This window comes from Triturus cristatus, chromosome 4_2, assembly GCF_964204655.1.
Source record: "Triturus cristatus chromosome 4_2, aTriCri1.1, whole genome shotgun sequence".
Lineage (NCBI taxonomy): Eukaryota > Metazoa > Chordata > Amphibia > Caudata > Salamandridae > Triturus > Triturus cristatus.
The window spans coordinates 797,591,574-797,611,688 of record NC_140586.1 but is presented as its reverse complement, the minus strand read 5'-3'; the positions used below and the strand labels follow the sequence as shown (position 1 = coordinate 797,611,688).

Below are 20,115 nucleotides of genomic sequence, written 5' to 3'. Positions count from 1 at the left end.
GGATCTGCTGCTGCGGAAAAGATCAAAATGGGAGCAACATGAATCTTTAGCCCAACGGAAAAGTACCTTAGTCAGATGAGCTCAGCAGTTTGGTCCCAGTCCTCCTTGAAACCAAAGCGTTAAGTCCCAGGTTTCAGTAAAAGATGAGGGAAGTACACTTTGCCACTGGCCATGGGTCCAGGACCGTGCAGACAGCACTAGAGGTGAAAGACTCACTCCAGCAGGGTCCAGGGCAGGTCCAGTTCCAACTGGTCAGCTAGGCAATTGCAGAAAAGCTGTGAGTAGCTTATTGTGTCCCTGTAGCTTGAGCAGGAGCAGAACTTTGCCAGTACAAAGAAGTGACTTCTTTGTACTGGTCACAAGAGGGAGGACAGAACCAATGTTCACGGAGACCTCAGATGTGGATGGGGTGGGGGACTGTCAGACCCAGCTGAAAGGTCAAGCAGGATGAGGGCCGTTGCATCCCCTCACCCGTGATCAGACGGATCTCATTGGTGGTGGTGATAAGGGTTCTCTTGGTGCTGTGATTGGGGCTGAAACCAGATTGAGAGAGATCCAGGAGGCACTTGCTGTTGAGGTAGTTTGCCAGCAATTTGTTTACAAGTTTTTCCAGCACTTTAGCTGGGTAGGGGAGAAGGGAGTTAGGTCTGTAGTTTGTCAGCATCTTTGGGCCTGCTGAGGATTGAAGGGGTAGTGTGGTGGCATGTTTCTAGGCATCTGGTAAGTTGACTGTAGCAAATAGGTCTTTGACTGTTGGGGTGAGTTGGGCACAGATGCGCAGCTGGGGTTCATGTTCTTTGGTGAAGATGAAGTGTGGGCAAGTATCCGAAGGGGCTCCTTAGTGGAAGGAGCACATGGTGGTGGCAGTCTCCAATGAGGTGATGGTAGTTCAGCAGGTCATCACAGTAATTGGGGTGTTTGTCTTGTTGGGCTGGAGGGTGGAGAGGGTGAATAGGTCACATTGGGGTGAAAAATTGTTGTAAATGGTGCTAGTTTAGTCGCTGAAGTAGTGAGGAAAGCTAGGTGCAGAGATCCTGTGATGGGGTGAAGGCTGTAGAGTTGGGAACAGCAGAGTTGAAGCCCCTTTCTAGGGCAAAAATGTACTTGGTTGATTGGAGCTGTTCTCTGTGTGTTCAGTTAGTGCTGAGTGTTTGGTGGCTCTAAGTTGCTGGTGTTACAGCTGGAAGGCAGGGTTGTAGGTGCATCTATTGTTTTAATTTTGGATGTGTCTTCACCGGCATTCTAGATGTTTACACTGACGTTGCAGTTCTTCTGTGTACCAGCAAGCTTGAGGTCTGGTCCTGGTGTTGATAATGTTTTTTAGCAGAGCCACTGAGTGGGTGCAGAGGTTATCCAGGCACTGAAGTTGGTGATGGATCGGTAGAGGTCTTGGTGCAGCAGGCAACAGGTTTGGAGCTCTGAGGTCCATGTTTACACAGGGATTCTGTTCTAGTTGTACAGAGGATGCAGTTTCACATAGGTGGGGAGGGTGCAGGCTGAAGCGATGAGGCAGTGATCAGTCCTTATGAAGGGGATGGGCTCGTCCTGCGTGATGCCCAGATGTGGGGATCAGGTACTCATTGGTTGAGTCCGAGTGTAGAGAGTTCAAGCCTTCCAGGAGGTTTTTGGGGTTTTGTTCAGTCTGGTCTTCCAGGTGGAAAATGAGGTCACTGAGGAGGATGGAGGAGTTGGAGTTGAGTAACAGAGGAGTGATGAAGTCCGTGATGGTTTTTCTACAGTTGGACCTTTTGCTGGGAGGTCGGTAGAGCAGACCCCCCACCCTCATGCCAACAACCCGACAGTATAGTATTGCTGACAATATGGAAAGTAAAGACCAGGTGTTCCAGGAAGTCCTTGGAGTTTGCTGAGGTGATGAAGTAGTGGTTGTATTCTTTATAGATGATGGCTAGTCCTCTCTGGGTTTGTAAGTTCTGTACTGTGTTGTGATCTCGAAGACAGGTGGGATAGCCATAGCGATGTTGGTGGCCAAAGTTTGGGAGAGCCAAGTTTTGGTCAAGAAAAGAAATTTAGGTAGAATTTGTGCAGAAAGTCCCCTGCTTGAAGGCATGACTGACGGAGTGTTGAGGAGGAGGCAAGTCAGGGTGGGTTGTGAATTATGAGGAGGTGAGAAGAAGCAGGTTGTGCAGGAGAATGCATCTTCAGTGTTGTAGGGAGAGGCACGAGAGCAGTGAGCTGAAGGACATCTGGAATGCAGGGCACAGAGATCAGTGGCTGAGAAGCATCTGGGGTTGCGGTGGGTGACAAGAGGGGCTGGGGTCTTGCCGCTGGCCTGGCAGTTTGGTCTGGACTGTTCCCATGGGGCACAGGGTCAAGACTGATTTGCATATGGCTGGGTCCAAACTGGGGTGGCGTAGTGGGCAAAAGAACGATGGATTTAACCCAGATCTTTTGACTGGGAGAGAATGTTTGCATTGTCAGAATTCCCTCCATAATTTGTTTGTTGTAATGCTGGGTGTAGGGAGGGCACAATGGGACACAGACGGACTTGCCTTTGGCATGCTAATGGTGGTCGGTGCTACGCCTCCTTCTGAAAGGGACTTCTAACCACAGATTCCTCACCTTTTGCATATCCCCCCTTTTGTCAGACTAGATCCAGAAATGTTTCAGCAGTACACCTGTGCACTGGCAGTTGATGCCGGTGGCTCAGTGCCGAGTCTTTTTCCTCCCTGGACCTGCTGTTCACAGGCCTATGTAAGTACCACCCATGCGTGCCGACATCAGTTCCTTTCTTTGTTGCACCACCAGATGTGAATCCAGAACTACCCCTTGTCTCATTTGAGAGCACTCCTTTGACTACTCTACAGTGTGCAAGGGGAAATGTCACCTCCCCAATCTACAGAGTTCAAACCCAATAGGGAATGTTTCAAGCAGACGTCCGTGACTGACCCACATGTGGTTTGCTTGTGGTGCCTAGAGTCAGACCACAATTTCAAGGCCTATAGTGATTGCTCGTTGATGCACCACAAGACCATGCAGAAAGTGAAGCTCTCTGTGGTGAATCACAGCAAGTACCCCATCGTGATTGGTAGAGGTTTAAAGGCAGGTCCCCCTTCCCAAGTCGTTCCTGCGATAGATAGTCTTTGCGATCCAAATCCTTGGCTAAGTCCAAGAAATAGAATCTCTACCAGAAAGAGCATTACCATAGGTAAATCACCTGTTTATTAAGTATATCCTAGAGTGGGGAGGAGATCCAGGGGATGGTAGGTACGTCCGAGTTTGGCAGGAGTCAGCGGTTGGAAGGCAGGTGGGTGTGCAGCTTGCAGATAATCAAAAGGAGTGGGAGAAAACAGGAAAAGAGCAGGAGAGAGAAACAGGCAAAGATCACAAAAGGCAAGAGAGGATGCAAGAGATGGTGAAAAATAGGGGTAAAGGAGCAAAAAGAGGGAAAAATAGGTCAATGCTCAAGTTAAAAGAAAGCAAGAGCGATATGTTAAACGAAGCAACAAGGCAAAGCTGGAAAGTAATGCAATAGTGACATGGGAGGACTGAAAGGAAAACAGGCTAACAGTTGCGAACGAAAGCAAGAGTGACTGCGCAAGAGTGATATGAAAAAACAGGCAAAATGATAAGAACGTGAGGGAGCAGAAAGGCAAGAGTGCAAGGCTGGCACCCTCCGTGTAGCGTTGTGAGGAAAACGGTCCAACAGAGCAAGGCCTGAGGACCGGTGTTGGAACTGGTCCTTTCTGGTTGGCTGAGGTGGTGCCAAAGCCAGGCAGAACCTACCACTCCTGACAGGGTTAGGGGATTACAGTCACTGTTTAACCTGTGCTCATCATTGGATAGCTTGGCACTGAGCACTCAGGCTTATCACAGGGGCGATGTATAAACCATTGGCACAGCACTCTCACACAATAAATACACTGAGCCCCACAAAAGAGACTTCACACGTGGTGTATGTACATAAAGATTGTATTCAACATGCACATTAACCCCTTTGCTTCTAGTCCTTTTCCCCCCCTGTGCTAAGCCTTTTTTTGGCTATATGGGGTAGTGCGCTCTTAGGCCCCTGTAACTTTTTGACCACATAAGGCATCCATGCCAAATTTGCATCCTTTTCTTCCAACATCATGGGGATTCTAAAGGTACCCAGGGTTTGTGGATTCCCCTGGAGGGTTCACGGAAATTAGCCAAAATACAGCTAAATGTTGTTTTTTTGGGGAAAAATGGGAAAAAAGGGCTACAAATGAAAGCGTCTGGATTAATCCCTGCAAATGGTATCAAAAAAGGGTTTGTGGGGCTGAAATCACAATTTCCCCAGCTTTTAGGGAATGACAGACTTTTGTCAGAAAACCAACATTTTGTACACAGTTTTGGAATTTTTCTGGGACATAGCTTTTTTTTTTGCTATTTTATGAGCTTTCAACCTCCTTCCAGTTAATGGTAGAAATGGGTATGAAAGAAATAATGGATCCTGGAAAGCTATACATTCTTGAAAAGTAGAGAAAATTCTGAATTCAGCAAGGGGTCATTTGTGTAGATCCATCAAGGTTTCTTTATAGAAACTAACAGTTAAATATAGGAGAAAAATTTAAAATTAGTTGAAAAAAACAGCCTTTTGTGTCAACGTTTTCACCTGTAACTTCTTCTAATTATGACAGCTCTTTAAAAGCAATATACCGTTACATCCGCTGGACCTTACTGGTTGTGGGGATATATAGCACTTGTAGGTTCACCAAGAACCCGACGAACACAGAGTCAAAAACTGAGCAGCAATTTGCAATGGCTTTTTATTATGTACCGGGTATATAGCAATTATTGTGGGAAAATGTATACATGGAAAAATCGGTATGAAAGATACCTATGTATTTCTGAAATGGGAACAAAATATATAGAGTTTAGAAACAGTAGATATTTGCACATTTCCGAAATTGGGAATACTCATACTAGCATGAGAATTATTGGTCATTTTTCAAAATGGCTTCTTTTTTACACAATGTTTTTCATTTGGAAGGCAGAAATGCATCAAAAGTCAATAGGTAATAACAGTTGCTTTTCAAATCTGAATGACCCTAAGTCTCCCGATAAAAATGGTACCTCACTTGTGTGGGTCGGCCTAGTGCCCGCGACAGGAAATGGCACAAAACGCAACGTGGACACACCTCAATTTCGCAGTGAAAAATGACCCTTTTTTGGCAAAGTGCCTAGCTGTAGTTTTTGAACCCTAGCTCTGCTGGCACCTAGGGAAATCTAGCAAACCTATACATTTTTTAAAACAAGACACCCAGGGGAATCCAGGATGGGGTGACTTGACTGCCTCCCACCAGGTTCTGTTATCCAGAATCCCTTGCAAACCGAAAAAATTGTCAAAATAAACACATTTTCCTCACGTTTCTGTGGTGGAAAGTTCTGGAATCTGTGTGGATCCACAAATTTCCACCCACCCCGCATTCCCCAAAGTCTTCAGAGAAAAATGGTACCTCACTTGTGTGGGTCGGCCTAGTGCCCGCGACAGGAAATGGCGCAAAACGCAATGTGGACACACCTCAATTTCGCTGTGAAAAGTTACCCTTGTTTGGCAAAGTGCCTAGCTGTAATTTTTTAACCCTAGCTCTGCCAGCACCTAGGGAAACCTAGTAAACCTATACATTTTTTAAAACTAGTCACCCAGGGGAATCCAGAATGTGGTGACTTGACTGCCTCTCACCAGGTTCTTTTACCCAGAATCCCTTGCAAACCTAAAAAGTTGTCAAAAAACCAACATTTTCCTCACATTTCTGTGGTGGAAAGTTCAGGAATCTGCGTGGATCCACAAATTTCCTCCAACCCAGCATTCCCCCAGGTCTCCCGATGTAAATGGTACCTCACTTGTGTGGATGGGTAAGGACCCGTGACAGGCAAGGGCCCAAAACCTATTGAGGCGACATCAAAATTACCTATCACAAACCAACCTGGTTTTGCATGGGGGGTCCCATGAGTTTTTGCCCGGGGCTCGGCAGCCATTTAGGGAAACCTATCTAACCCACACATTTCAGGAAACGAGACACCCGGGAGAGTCCAGCGAGGTATGGCTTGAGTGGCTCCCCAATCATTCTCCTACCCAGAATCCCCTGCAAACCTCAAATGTTGCCGAACGATTCATTTTTTTCTCAAATTTCTGTGTGGGAAAGTTGTGGAATCTGCGTGGATCCACAAATTTCCTCCCATCCAGCGTTCCCCCAGGTCTCCCGATAAAAATGTTACCTCATTTGTGTGGGTAGGCCTAGTGGCTGCAACAGGAAATGGCCCATATCGTACTGTGGAGACTTCAAAATTACCTATAGCAAAACTACCTGGTTTGGGGGAGGGGAGGCACCTGAGATTCTGGCCCCGGGCTCGGCGGCCATCTTGGGAAAGTACCAAACCCAAACATTTCTGAAAACTAGACACCAGGGGGAGTCCAATGAGGTATGGCTTGCGTGGATCCCCCAACATTTTCAAACCCAGAATGCCATGTAAACCTCAAATTTAGCTGAAAAACAACATTTTCTACATATTTTTGTGTGGAATCACCGTGCCGGCACAAATGTCCACCCAGCGTTCCCCTTGTTCTCCCTAGTAAAATGATACCTCACTTGTGTGGGTGGGTCAAAGGCCTGTGGCTAGGAAGAGCCCAAAACAGGGTTAGATGGACACTCGGGCAGTACATACGAGTCTCCTTCCGCATACCTCTTCGCCAACAGACTCTACATATCCTACTGCGAAAGTCTTTTGAGGGTGTGGGAGGAATGTGATCAGGAAAGTGGCGATCTTTCAATCTAGCAACATCCTCCACCACTCCAACTCTAGGAACACTTGCCTGTTCCACTACAACAAGGCTGCCTATTAAAGACTCCAGAAACTTAGCAAAAGTCATCTTTGACTCAGGACAAGAATCCTGGAATACAACAAAAGCATTAAATGTTGCCAAGTGAAAAAGATGGATAGCCAAATTCTTATACCAAATGTAAGCCTTACGAAGAGCAGCGTAAGGTTCCAACCTCTGATCTACTCTGTCAAGACCACCCATGTGCCTATTATAGTCTAAAATGCACACAGGTTTGCGCACTTCAGAAACGTGACCCCAAACAGTCACAGGTGCAGTGCTTTCATCATGGATGGTAGTCAGCATGTAGACATCTCTCCTGTCTGAAAACATCACAGCTAGAAGCTCCTCGCAACACACTGCACTGTCCCCGCACAAGCTTTTGACGAACAAGTTCTTTTGGGAAACCTTTACGGTTAGAGCGGATTGTGCCACAAGCAACGGTGTCCACTTTAGCCAATTCCCTTAACAACCGCACACCAGTGTAGACGTTATCTATATATAAATGGTGGCCTTTGTTACAAAATCCTCTACCAAGTTCCCACACAATTTTCTCAGTCACTTCAAAGGTGGACGGACAACCAGGGGGTTAATCCTGGATTCCTTACCAGTGTACACCCTGAAATTAGAGACATATCCAGTCCTACTGTCACACAGCATATACAGCTTAATTTCATAGTGTGCCCTCTTACTAGGAATGTATTGCCTCAAAACCAAGAGGCCCTTGAATAACACCAAAGACTCATCCACTGCAATTTCTTTTCCTGGAGCATAGAGCTCAGAAAATCGATCAACAAAGTGATCAATGACAGGCCGAATCGTAAAAAGACGGTCACAATCAGGGTGATCTCATGGTAACGCTAAACCATTATCAACAAAATGCATCATTTGAAGCACAAGCAAATACCTATCACGACTCATGACTGCCGGAAATATAGCAGTTGCCATCAAGGGACTAGTAGATCAATATGAAGAAATTGATGGCTTCCTTAGCAGGCCCATCAAAAAAGTTAAATCCAAGAACTTCTTCATCTCTTCAAGATTTGTAGGAGTCCACCGGGTAGCTCTAGAGTGGGGCTTAAGGCTGGCACCTATGGCCCTTAAAGGCTGTTCGGCATACAAATTAGTCTGCTCAACAATCGCTGCCAAAAATACATCGTCCATAAACAACTGAAAAAAATGTATCGCCAAAAAGTTTTCAGTATTCACTCTACACCATAGAACACCAGTAAAGGCTGGCAATGCCGGCTGCACCATGCCTGGGGCAACCCAGATGTCAGCACTTTCAACGGGAAGCCATGCAGCCCCAGGCTGCAGCCCAGATGCCTCTTGCCGCACTATACCAACAGGAAGCCTTGCAGCCCCAGATGCCTCTTGCCGCACTACACCAACGGGAAGCCTTGCAGCTGCAGGCTGCAGCCCAGATGCCTCTTGCTGCACTACCCCCACGGGAAGCCTTGCAGTCCCAGGCTGCAGCCCAGATGCCTCTTGCCGCACTATCGGCACATCAATGTCCTCCTCTAACACAGGCACTTCATCCGCACTAAGAGTAGCTTCATCCGCACTGAGAGTAGCTTCATCATCCGATGATTCCATGTGGAGAGAAAACTCACTACCTGAATTGTCCCCTGCCTCCTCTGCCTCAGATGCAGGACCATGGTCAGAGGAAGACTCAAAAAGCATACCAACAATCTGCTGAGCAGTAATTCTGCGGCTAACCATTATCCTTACTAAGAAAGGAGACTGCACAAACAAGTCAACAACAACCAACACTGTGCAAAACAAGTAAGTAAAAACATGTCTGCCTTTATCACAAAGATTTATATACTCAAAAACTATACTCAGCTACACTCAGCAGCACCTACTCTGCAGAGACACAGCAAAAACCAACAATATCCCACTAGAAAGAAAAAAACAAAACCAATTACTCACAAGACAACAAAATACACATCGAGCACAAATGCAAAACGTTTTTGACACTCAAAAAAATAGAGGCCAAACATACTTCTATTATTACACCATTTGCAAAAAACACATTCATGCAGAGAAATAAAACTCATTTACATTGTACAAAAAAAGTCTCTTACTAAACACATGCAAAAAAACACAAACAGCAGAACCACCAGCAACGAAACTGCAACCTGGAACAGTCTAAAGAGCAAAAGCCTTGAACTAGAACAAAAAGGGAAAAAGAAAGCATTACAATTGCAATTCACATTATAACACGCTATGTCACTACCCAAATGGGGGCAGAAAGGCCAAATAAACGGGCAGATCTGCTCCCAGGGGGGCAGAATACACATAAAAAAATATGTGTCCCCTGGAAGCGACCAATGTTTTTATTTTTAAATCACTGTTTCTAGTGAGCTTTTCTGCACCCCCCCGCCCCCCCGGCCAGAAACGCCCAAAAATGCAGGTGATCTGTCCCTGGGGGGGCAGAAAAGTATTTTAAATTATTTAGGTCCATAAGGAAGCGACCCTTGCCCAAGGCATCGCTTCCATTTAAAATCTAAAACACTCCCTGGTGTCGAGTGGGGTTTTCTGCCCCAATATCAACCACATCGACACCACGGGTCAACCACACAAAGAAACTCTTCAAAATCGTCAAGGAATTCTCCAACCCAGCAGCCACAGAGAACACCACCCACCCCTCAAGAAAACTCTACGACACCTGCTCAGACTTCTTCCACAGCAAGATTTCCATCATCTACAACAACTTTGACCCCCAAACAACCACTCCCAGTCTCGACAACCTCAACCAACCAGCAAGCACCAGCTGAACGATAACCACCTGGTCTCCGCTCACCACTCAGACCACCAAAGCCATCATGTCATGCATCCACTCTGGAGAGCCCAACGACCCATGCCCCCACCATCTCTTCAACCTTGGAGCCAACTCAATCAGTACGGAGCTCACCAGCATACTCAACTCCTCCTTCTCCACAGCAACCTTTCCAAGGTTGAAACACTGAAAGGTCAGACCTCTCCTAAAGAAGTCATCTGCCGACCCCAATGACCTAAAAAATTATGGACCGATCTCTCTGCTACCCTACCCAGCCAAAGTACTCAAGAAAGCCATCAACCAAGTGTTTACTGAATACCTGGAACAAAAACACCTACTCAATGCCTCACAATCAGGAGTCCATGACAACCACAGCACTGAGATCATGTTGATTGCCGCCACATCAGAGCTCTCCTCGATCACAGAGAAACTGTGACCCTGAACCTCCTTAACCTCCCTGCTGCGTTCGACACCACCTCCTACCACACCCTTACCGAAAGACTCTGCAAAATCGACACACAGCAAAACGCCCTCAAGAGAATTGCTTCTTTCCTCACAGAAGACACAGAGAGCATCCAACTGCCTCGCTTCAACTCCGCACCCAAGAACATCATATGCGTTGTTCCCCAAGAATAATCCCTCAAACCCACAATGCTCAACATCTACATGACCTCCCTCGCAGAAGTCGTCAGATCCTATTGACTCAACATAATCTATTATGCAGACGACACTCAACTAATCCACTCATTCACTGAGAACCCCATCAATGCAAAGCAACATCTGCAATGCCATGACCAAGGTAGCCAAATGGATGGGAGACAGTAGCCTCAAACTCAACTCCGACAAAATAGAAGTACTAATCTTTGGGAAGAACACATTAGTTTTGGGCCCACAGCTGGTGGCCAGCAGAACTCAGACCAACACTCACACTGATAGGCCTTGCATGAAACCTCAGCATAATCCTTGATAGCCAACTGACCTTAAAACGACAAGTCAGTGCAGCTACCTCCTCCTGTTTCCACACCCTCTGCATGTTATGCAGACTCTTCAGATGGATCCCTATCAATACCAGAAAGACCGACTCTTAGAAATGGGGGTCTCTAGTTGACAATGGTTTGCACCTTTGTTCAAATAGGGACCCTTGCTTCTAGTCAGGGAAAGGGGGATACACTCCTAAAATAACCCCTGCTCACCCCCTTGGTAGCTTGGCACGAGCAGACAGGCTTATCTCAGAGGCAGTGTGTAAAGCATTTGTGAACACATACAGTAATACAGTGAAACCACTACAAATGGACACCGCACTAATTTAGAAAAATAAGTAATCTTTCTCTAGACTTAACACAAGGCCAAACCACAAATATCCACAATACAATATCAAGAATATCACTTTAAAATGGTAGAGAATAGCTTAATTCGATGTAGATGGTAAATGCGACACTTTACTCCCAAAGTACCTTGGGTGCGTAATGCAACCTAAACAAAAGGGTCGCAGGGAAGGTGCTGCATCGTTTCCTTGCTTCAGGGGAGGTGATGCGTCGGTTCCTTACTGCAGCGCAGGGGAGGTGATGCGTCGGTTCCTTACTGGAGAGGAGGTGATGCCTCGGTTTCTTACTGCGTTCCGGTTACGATGCGACAAGATGGCACCGTAATGCGACGATCCAGTGCGATGCGACAAAATGGCGTCTTTGATGCAATCCGACGGCTATGCGGCGAAATTGATGGTGTCTAGAGCCGCGACAGGCCCTGCGACACGCTTCTCCGGTGATGCGACACGCTTCTTCAGCGATGCAACACGCTTCTTCGGCGATGCGACGGCGAACAGCTGCGGCACGCTTCTTCAGCGATGCAATGACAACAGCTGCGACAGCGACACGCTTCTCCCTCGTTGCATCGCGCTTCCAGCTCCCAGCGGCATGCCGTCTCTAGAGGGCACAAAACAACAGTAGGCACCTCTCTGCAGCTCGAATTCCCAGCAAGGAAATTTAGGGGGAGCTGGTGGTGAAGTCTTTGTGTCCCTGAGACTTCAGAACAGGAGGCAAGCTCAGCTTCAAGCCCTTGGAGATCTTCCTCAAGATGATAAAGTACACACAAACTTCCTCTTCTCCTTTCCTTGGCAAGCAGGCCAACCCCCAAACAGCAAACAGCACAGGGGCAGTCTGCTCCTTCAGCTTTCCTGGTTTCTCTCCTTAGCAAAGGTTTGTCTTGTTTCCCAGAAGTGATCTAAAGTCCTAGGGGCTGGACCCCAATATTTATACTACTAAGGCAGACAGTGTCTGTGCCCAGCCAAAACCAGTTCTGTTCTCCCTGGTGCAGCTTCCTGGCAGGAGGTGGAGACAGCATTGTTGAAAGCAGACCTGGCCCAGGTAGCTGAAAGGAAAACTCCTCCCCCCTACTCTCTATTCTATGAAGGCTCAGGCAAGTGAAGGGAAATCTCCTCCCCCTACTCTCTATTCAATTGAACATCGGATGCCTATGCACACGTTAACAAGTAATAATTTGTAAGTACAAACAGTAGTGGAGAGAACATAAATTCACAGAAACATTTGATGAATCCAGTAGAGTGTATCTTTCTTGTTTTAATATGGATCCGTTGCCCAGCCAACACGTGTTTCGTCAGGGTGTGAACCCACGACTTCTTCAGGGCTACAAAAACATATAAGGATACAATGTAGAGACACTACAGCATAAGCATAACATAGTTATTAGCAACGTGAATTACCCGACACTACGTCTGTGAATGAACGTAACCGAAACCATGTGACAGAAATATGTTCAATGATAAGAAAAAGATCATAAATGAAACAGTTGAAAATAAGTTGTAATACCACAGTCCCGGTGTAGGTCATGATTGTGCAGTAACACACACCTCAAAGGGTAATTCATCCTGTGAACCCGATTACATGCCGATTACATGTGTACAGTACAAGTTTCCAACAAAAACATTACAGAATAAAGTGAACACATGAACCAAGTTAAGGCCACAGGGGGCCTAAATCTTGTAAAGAATCAGCGTTTTAACTTGTAAAGGAGAACATTTGAGCTATATCATACGGTCAGAGGTATCTTAGGAACAAAGTAGATCAATATTGAGTCATGGAATACAAGAGATTAGGATCTACCATGACTCAATCAATGTGGAGCACAGCAGAGAGAGAACGAGGGAAAGAACAGATGAGTAGCAAAGCTAAAGTAAAGTGAATACCAATCCGTCGTATCAGAGGGTGATGAGAAAAACGGAAGTGAGTCTTACCTATCAGGCTAACAGGGAAAGAACAGATAATCTGAAATCATAAGAGGGGGTAATCCTAATCAATAACACAACAAAATCACCACTGCGTAAATGAGCAAGTATGAGGTAGGAAGATAACGGGCTCACCTCTCCGCCGGTTATAATTCCGTCCCGGCTGTATGGGAAAAGTGAGTAAAAACACTCTGAATGCTTGAAACGGGTAAGTACCCCTTCCAAATTAGGACCTGAAAAAAGACATAACGAAAAAAGGTCAGCACTGTGGAGTTCTGTAACCGTGTCACACCCTAAACAAAGACCTCAAGTCACGAACAACTACCTGCCAATCACGTCTTCAAATGCGTGAAACGATCAAACACTAAACCCAAGTAAACACTACTGAAGGGCCAGATATGGTTACTAGCCAGTAAAGGTGTTATAATCAAAAGGTTAAACGAAATAATACGGTCAACTAATTGAAGTCACAACTGACCCATATCAGTCAGTGTATAAAGTATAGCATATCAAATCAAACTCCCATCAGAATCACACAGTCAGTAGGCATATGTGAATAAAAAGACAATATTATACTGTTAATAGCCAAATTACGGTCTTAAAACTGATCAAATTAGTAGCAGCTCGAGGTAAACCAAAAGGTTCCGAACCTATCTAATCTCATGATGTGTACTACCTAGAGCGAATGCGTTAGTAGCAGGCAAAGAGTGAACTGTCGCTGATAAATGCAACCTAAGACCAAGTCACGAAGGCTAGTAGGCAGCTAAGTCAGCCTGAAGCACATCGCAAATGAGTACATTAAACTCGCTATCAGAAGTATGACATATGTATACCCCAAGTAGAGTAAAACACGAGGTAAAGAAAGTCCAAGTCAAATTAAAGTAGAGAAATTATAGTCTGCCCCAACGATCTATAGTTACACTGTGTACGAACCTGTACAAGGACAGGAGTATGGTCGGCCAAACGGTACATGAGCATAGACAATAATAATATAAATCTAATAGTAAGAGCAAACCCAGTCTCAGCGGTAGCTAGATAAGCCTAGGCTTGGAACACGTCTTACCTGTGAGGCGAGTACGCCACGTAGTCAGTACGGTGTGAAACAATCATCAATCCGGAAGTAAACGGAGGCTTACGTTATAACGTAAAACCAAAACAAAGGCTAGAGCACTTAAGGAATATCCGGTGAAATCCCAGAAGCGAGTAATAACGTCTCGCTATCCGTAGTATCCAATGAACGTGAACATGCTGATCCCAGAATTATACAGGCAAAAACTATATAGACAAAAGACCAGAATATTAATACAGTGTGTATATCCAAATTTATAAGGCAGATAGTGGAGTGACAAATATGATATAAGCGGGCTTCCGTGCCCCAACCTCAAGGCATAATAATATAGTTTATTAGTGAGGAACCGACTGTCACTAGTAGCCTAGATATAGACAGGATTGATAACCCAGCGGGGTGGATCAGCAGGGAATAAATGTGAAGACAGAAAGAATTTGTGAAAGAGGACGAAGCTAGGGAACAGTAATTTTCAAGAGAGAATACAGACAGATGACCGCATCTAGACGCATGATCGAAGTCGCTTTAGAGCGACGTAAAGCCGGTTCCCTATAACCTCCCCTAGGGTGTGGTAGAGTTTGTTCTATTCCAAAGAACGTAAATTGTTTATATGGGCCCTGTGCATCACAGCTGTTGGCATGGATCGCCAAAGGGTATCTGCTGTCATTCTGTTTCAAAGCCCTTGCTTGTTCACTGATGCGATATTTGAGCATCCGTGACTTGGATCATGCGTCTAGATGTGGTCGAGCTGGGCCTCAACACAGACCATGAGCTTCAATTCTTCTTGGGAAACTAACTATGACATACATTGATATCCCTTGGTGAATATGGGATTTGTGCTCACACATGCTTAAATATATTTATTTTCCCCATAATGATAAAAACATCTGGTATAGGCCTTAGCGTAATTAATTCTCCATATGAGTTGAAAGCAATAATGTATTATATACACCCTCTTATGCTAATTAATTTTCTTGCGTATTAATGGCCTTAGCTTTCTGTATTCTCTCTTGAATATTACTGTAACTATATCTTCATTTAGAGAAGTCACTGTAGGCTTTGCTTGGCACAGAGTTTAATATGCGTAGAGTCATTTGGCTGCTAGTAACATGTCTGATTTGTTTTCCTTTGCAACCTACAGACACACTGTAATAGCAATCTGTGACGTGTTTTAGCAATTGGATCTATTACATCATGTATGCTGGTACTCCAGTATAAGTTTTGTTTTACTCTGTTCCCTAGCTTCGTCCTCTTTCACAAATTCTTTCTGTCTTCACTTTTATTCCCCGCTGATCCACCCCACTGGGTTATCAATCCTGTCTATATCTAGGGTACTAGTGACAGTCGGTTCCTCACCAATAAACTATATTAATATGCCTTGAGGTTGGGGCACGGAAGCCCGCTTATATCATATTTGTCACTCCACTATCTGCCTTATAACTTTGGATATCCACACTGTATTAATATTCTGGTCTTTTGTCTATATAGTTTTCGCCTGTATAATTCTGGGATCAGCATGTTCACGTTCATTGGATACTACGGATAGCGAGACGTTATTACTCGCTTCTGGGATTTCACCGGATATTCCTTAAGCGTTCTAGCCTTTGTTTTGGTTTTACGTTATAACGTAAGCCTCCGTTTACTTCCGGATTGATGATTGTTTCACACCGTACTGACTACGTGGCGTACTCGCCTCACAGGTAAGACCTGTTCCAAGCCTAGGCTTTTCTAGATACCGCTGAGACTGGGTTTGCTCTTACTAGTAGGTTTATATTATTATTGCCTATGCGCTTTTACCGTTTGGCCTACCATACTCCTGTCCTTGTACAGGTTCGTACACAGTGTAACTATAGATCGTTGGGGCAGAGTATAATTTGTCTACTTTAATTTGACTTGGACTTTCTTTACCTCGTGTTTTACTCTACTTGGGGTATACATATGTCATACTTCTGGTAGCGAGTTTAATGTACTCATTTGCGGAGTGATTTGGGTCGACTTAGCTGCCTACTAGCCTTTGTGACTTGGTCTTAGGTTGCATTTATCAGCGACAGTTCACTCTTTGCCTGCTACTAACGCATTCGCTCTAGGTAGTACACATCATGAGATTAGATAGGTTCGGAATCTTTTGGTTTGCCTCGAGCTGTTACTAATTTGATCAGTTTTAAGACCGAAATTTGGCTATTAACAGTATAATATTTTCTTTTTATTCACTTATGCCTACTGACTGTGTGATTCTGATGGGAGTTTGATTTGATATGCTATACTTTATATACTGACTGATATGGGTCAGTTGTGACTTGTTTCAATTAGTTGACCGTATTATTTCGTTTAACCTTTTGATTATAACACCTTTACTGGCTAGTAATCATATCTGGCCCTTCAGTAGTGTTTACTTGGGTTTAGTGTTTGATCGTTTCACGCATTTGAAGACGTGATTGGCAGGTAGTTGTTCGTGACTTGAGGTCTTTGTTTAGGGTGTTTCACGGTTAAAGAACTCCACAGTGCTGACCTTTTTTCGTTATGTCCTTTTTCAGGTCCTTATTTCGAAGGGGTACTTACCCGTTTTAAGCATTCAGAGTGTCTTTACTCACTTTTCCCGTACAGCCGGGACAGAATTATAACCGGCGGAGAGGTGAGCCGGTTATCTTCCTACCTCATACTTGCTCATTTACGCAGTGGGGATTTTGTTGTGTTATTGATTAGGATTACCCCCTCTTATGATTTCAGATTATCTGTTCTTTCCCTGTTAGCCTGATAGGTAAGACTCACTTTTCTCATCACCCTCTGATATGACGGATTGGTATTCACTTTACTTTAGCTTTGCTACTCATCTGTTCTTTCCCTCGTTCTCTCTCTGCTGTGCTCTACATTGATTGAGTCATGGTAGATCCTAATCTCTTGTATACCATGACTCAATATTGATCTACTTTGTTCCTAAGATACCTCTGACCGTATGATATAGCTCAAATGTTCTCCTTTACAAGTTAAAACGCTGATTCTTTACAAGACTTAGGCCCCCTGTGGCCTTAACTTGGTTCATGTGTTCACTTTATTCTGTAATGTTTTTGTTGGAAACTTGTACTGTACGCATGTAATCGGGTTCACAGGATGAATTACACTTTGAGGTTTGTGTTACTGCACAATCATGACCTACACCGGGACTGTGGTATTTCAACTTATTTTCAACTGTTTCATTTATGATCTTTTTCTTATCATTGAACATATTTCTGTCACATCGTTTCGGTTACGTTCATTCACAGACGTAGTGTCGGGTAATTCACGTTGCTAATAACTATGTTATGCTTATGCTGTAGTGTCTAGACATTGTATCCTTATATGTTTTTGTAGCCCTGAAGAAGTCGTGGGTTCACACCCTGACGAAACACGTGTTGGCTGGGCAACGGATCCATATTAAAACAAGAAAGATACACTCTACTGGATTCATCAAATGTTTCTTTGAACTTATGTTCTCTCCACTACTGTTTGTACTTACAAATTATTACTTGTTAACGTGTGCATAGGCATCCGATGTTTAATTGGTATAGACCTTGGTCTAATTAGGGGGTTTAGGGTTTGGTTTTTTCCCCCCGTCCTTTTTGCACTGTTAGATTACATTTTTGTGCCTTTATACTCCTACACACACACCAGTGGGCGCCATCGCATACCGCAATTCTTAAAACCCCTCTCCAGTATTTACTTTCTATTCAATGCAGGTCCTATTCAGCCCAGCCTTGACCCATCAGGCTGCTGGAGCCAAGGCCCTGTCCAGCTCCCTGTCACTGACAAACCACACATGGAATACACAAACCTAGCAGAGGCATACTGGATGGTTAGGCAAGATAATACCTACTTTCTAAAAGTGATATTTTCAAACACAGAATGTAAAAATCACCCACACTAAAAGATGTATTTTAACATTCTGAGTTCAGGCATACTAAACTTTATTTTCTCATCTTGTTCCTAGGGTCAGTTAGGATTATAAGTTGTTATAATCAAAATGCCCATTCTGGCCTCTGGGAACAGATGGCCTTGCAAGAGTGAAAAACAAAATTGGCTGTAATTCACTATCAGGACATGCCACACACATCAGGGCATGTCCTTCCTTTCACATACAATGCACCCTGCCCAAGGGGGTACCTTGGGCCTACATTAGGGTTGACTAACATGTAGAAATGGGAAGTTTTAGGGACTGGCAAGTGGGTGCACTTGCCAAGTTGCCATGGCAGTCCGAGACTGCACACAGGTTCTGCAATGGCAGGCCTGAGCCATATTTTACAAGCCGCTTCTGTTGGTGACATAATCAGAGCTGCAAGCCCACCAGCAGCATTTGATTTACAGGCCCTGGGCACTCATGGTGCACTGTACTAGGGTATGACAAGTAAATCAAATAATCCAATCATGGAGTCACTAATCCATTACAACGAATTACAATAGGGAGCACTTGCACTTTGGCACTGAATAGCAGTGGCAAAGTGCCCAAAGCATCTAAACCAGCAAAAACATAGCAAAACACAGAAGGCAACAGCAAACAATGGAAGGGAGACCCACGCCAATGGTGCCAGGTCTAACACCGAAACACAGGCCCTTATCACCAGCAGCCTCGATTATGGCAACTTTCTCTATGCTGGAATCTCCACCCAGCTCCTCAAAAGACACCAGACCATACAGAACATCACACTCAGACTCAGACTCATCCTGGGCTTCCCAAAATGGACCCGCATCACCCCTCACCTCAGTAACCTGAAGTGGCTCCCCATCCAGAAGAGAATCCAGTTCAAGGTACTCATGACCGCATACAAAGCTCCACACAAACAAGGACCATCCTACATCATTCACCGACTAAATTTCCAACTGCCCACAAGACACTCACTTGTCCTCGCACCCCCCTGCATCTGTTGCAGCCACAGCAGAGGACACTCCTTCTCCTTCATCGCTGCCAAGACTTGGAACGACCTGCCCCTCCATCGCTGAACGGCAGGCTTCAGAAAGGAACTCAAGACTTGGCTTGTTGATGGAGACTCTGCAACCGCAGAGCCCAGATACCCTTAGGGGTGACAGTGCTGCGCTATGCAAATGCTGTTTGATTGATTGATAGTAAAAATGTCTCAGGCCTGCTATTGCAGCCTGTAGTGCAGTTTTACATTGACATATAGACCTGATATAATAAACCTTTTGCCAGGTCTAAGCCTTTTATTTAATACTTATGTCACCCCTAACTAGGCCCTGATGGCTCATAGGGCAATGTGCATGGCATTTAAAAGTAGGATATATGTTTAATTATTTTCTTTAAAAAAAAAAATAATTATTATTTGAATCATCATCATAGTTACAGCGCTAATTCATACAAGTTTCAAAAGAGGAAAGACAGAAATACATAATTGCAAAAAACTAAACATATATAAAAAACCTTAAAGAGAGACTAATAAAACAAGCATTTACAATGCAATGGTCTCGGCAATATTATAGGTAGAGCTATTGGTATTGCTCATTATTTTTTTTATTATTTTTGTATCCCTAAATAAATGGCATTGTCATTTCTATTGGCATTAGCTTTTTTTTGCATATGTGATACCTATTGCATTAGCAGAGAGAGAGTGAGATAGAGAGAGAGAGAGTGAGGTATTGAAATAGAGAGTGAGGTATTGAAATAGAGAGTGAGGTATTGAAATAGAGAGTGAGGTAGTGAGAGAGAGAGTGAGATAGATAGAGAGTGAGTGAGGTAGTGAGATAGAGAGTGAGGTAGATAGAGTGAGGTAGTGAGAGAGTGAGGTAGTGATAGAGTGAGGTAGTGAGGGAGAGGGATGTTGTGAGGTAGTGATAGATAAGCATAGAGTGATGTTGTGATGTAGTGAGATAGAGAGAGAGGTAGTGAAAGTGAGTTAGTGAGATAGAAGTAGTGAGGTAGTGAGATAGAGAGTGATTGAGGTAGTGAGTGAGAGAGTGAAGTTGTGAGGTTGTGAGCTAGAGAGTGAGGTAGTGATGTTGAGAGAGAGAAGTTGTGAGGTAGTGAGATAGAGTGGAGTAGTGAGGTAGAGAGAGTTATGTAGTGAGAAAGAGTGAGGTAGTGAAACAGTGAGGTAGTGAGGGAGAGGGATGTTGTGAGGAAGTGAGATGGTCGGTGGTTGAGATAAGTAATGACTGGCTGATACTGGCCTTCATTCTTGAGGGGTCCGTTGGTGGCTGGACTGTAGCCCACATAGGGAGCTGTGATGTAACAGGGCTTC

General features: G+C 44.6%; 1 protein-coding gene across 3 annotated transcripts in view; it reads left to right on the top strand.

Annotated features, from left to right (window-relative positions):
- The window catches only part of LOC146835070 (vitamin D3 hydroxylase-associated protein-like), a 562,514-nt gene that overhangs the window by 222,169 nt on the left and 320,230 nt on the right, over nucleotides 1-20,115 (top strand). The window lies entirely within an intron of this gene.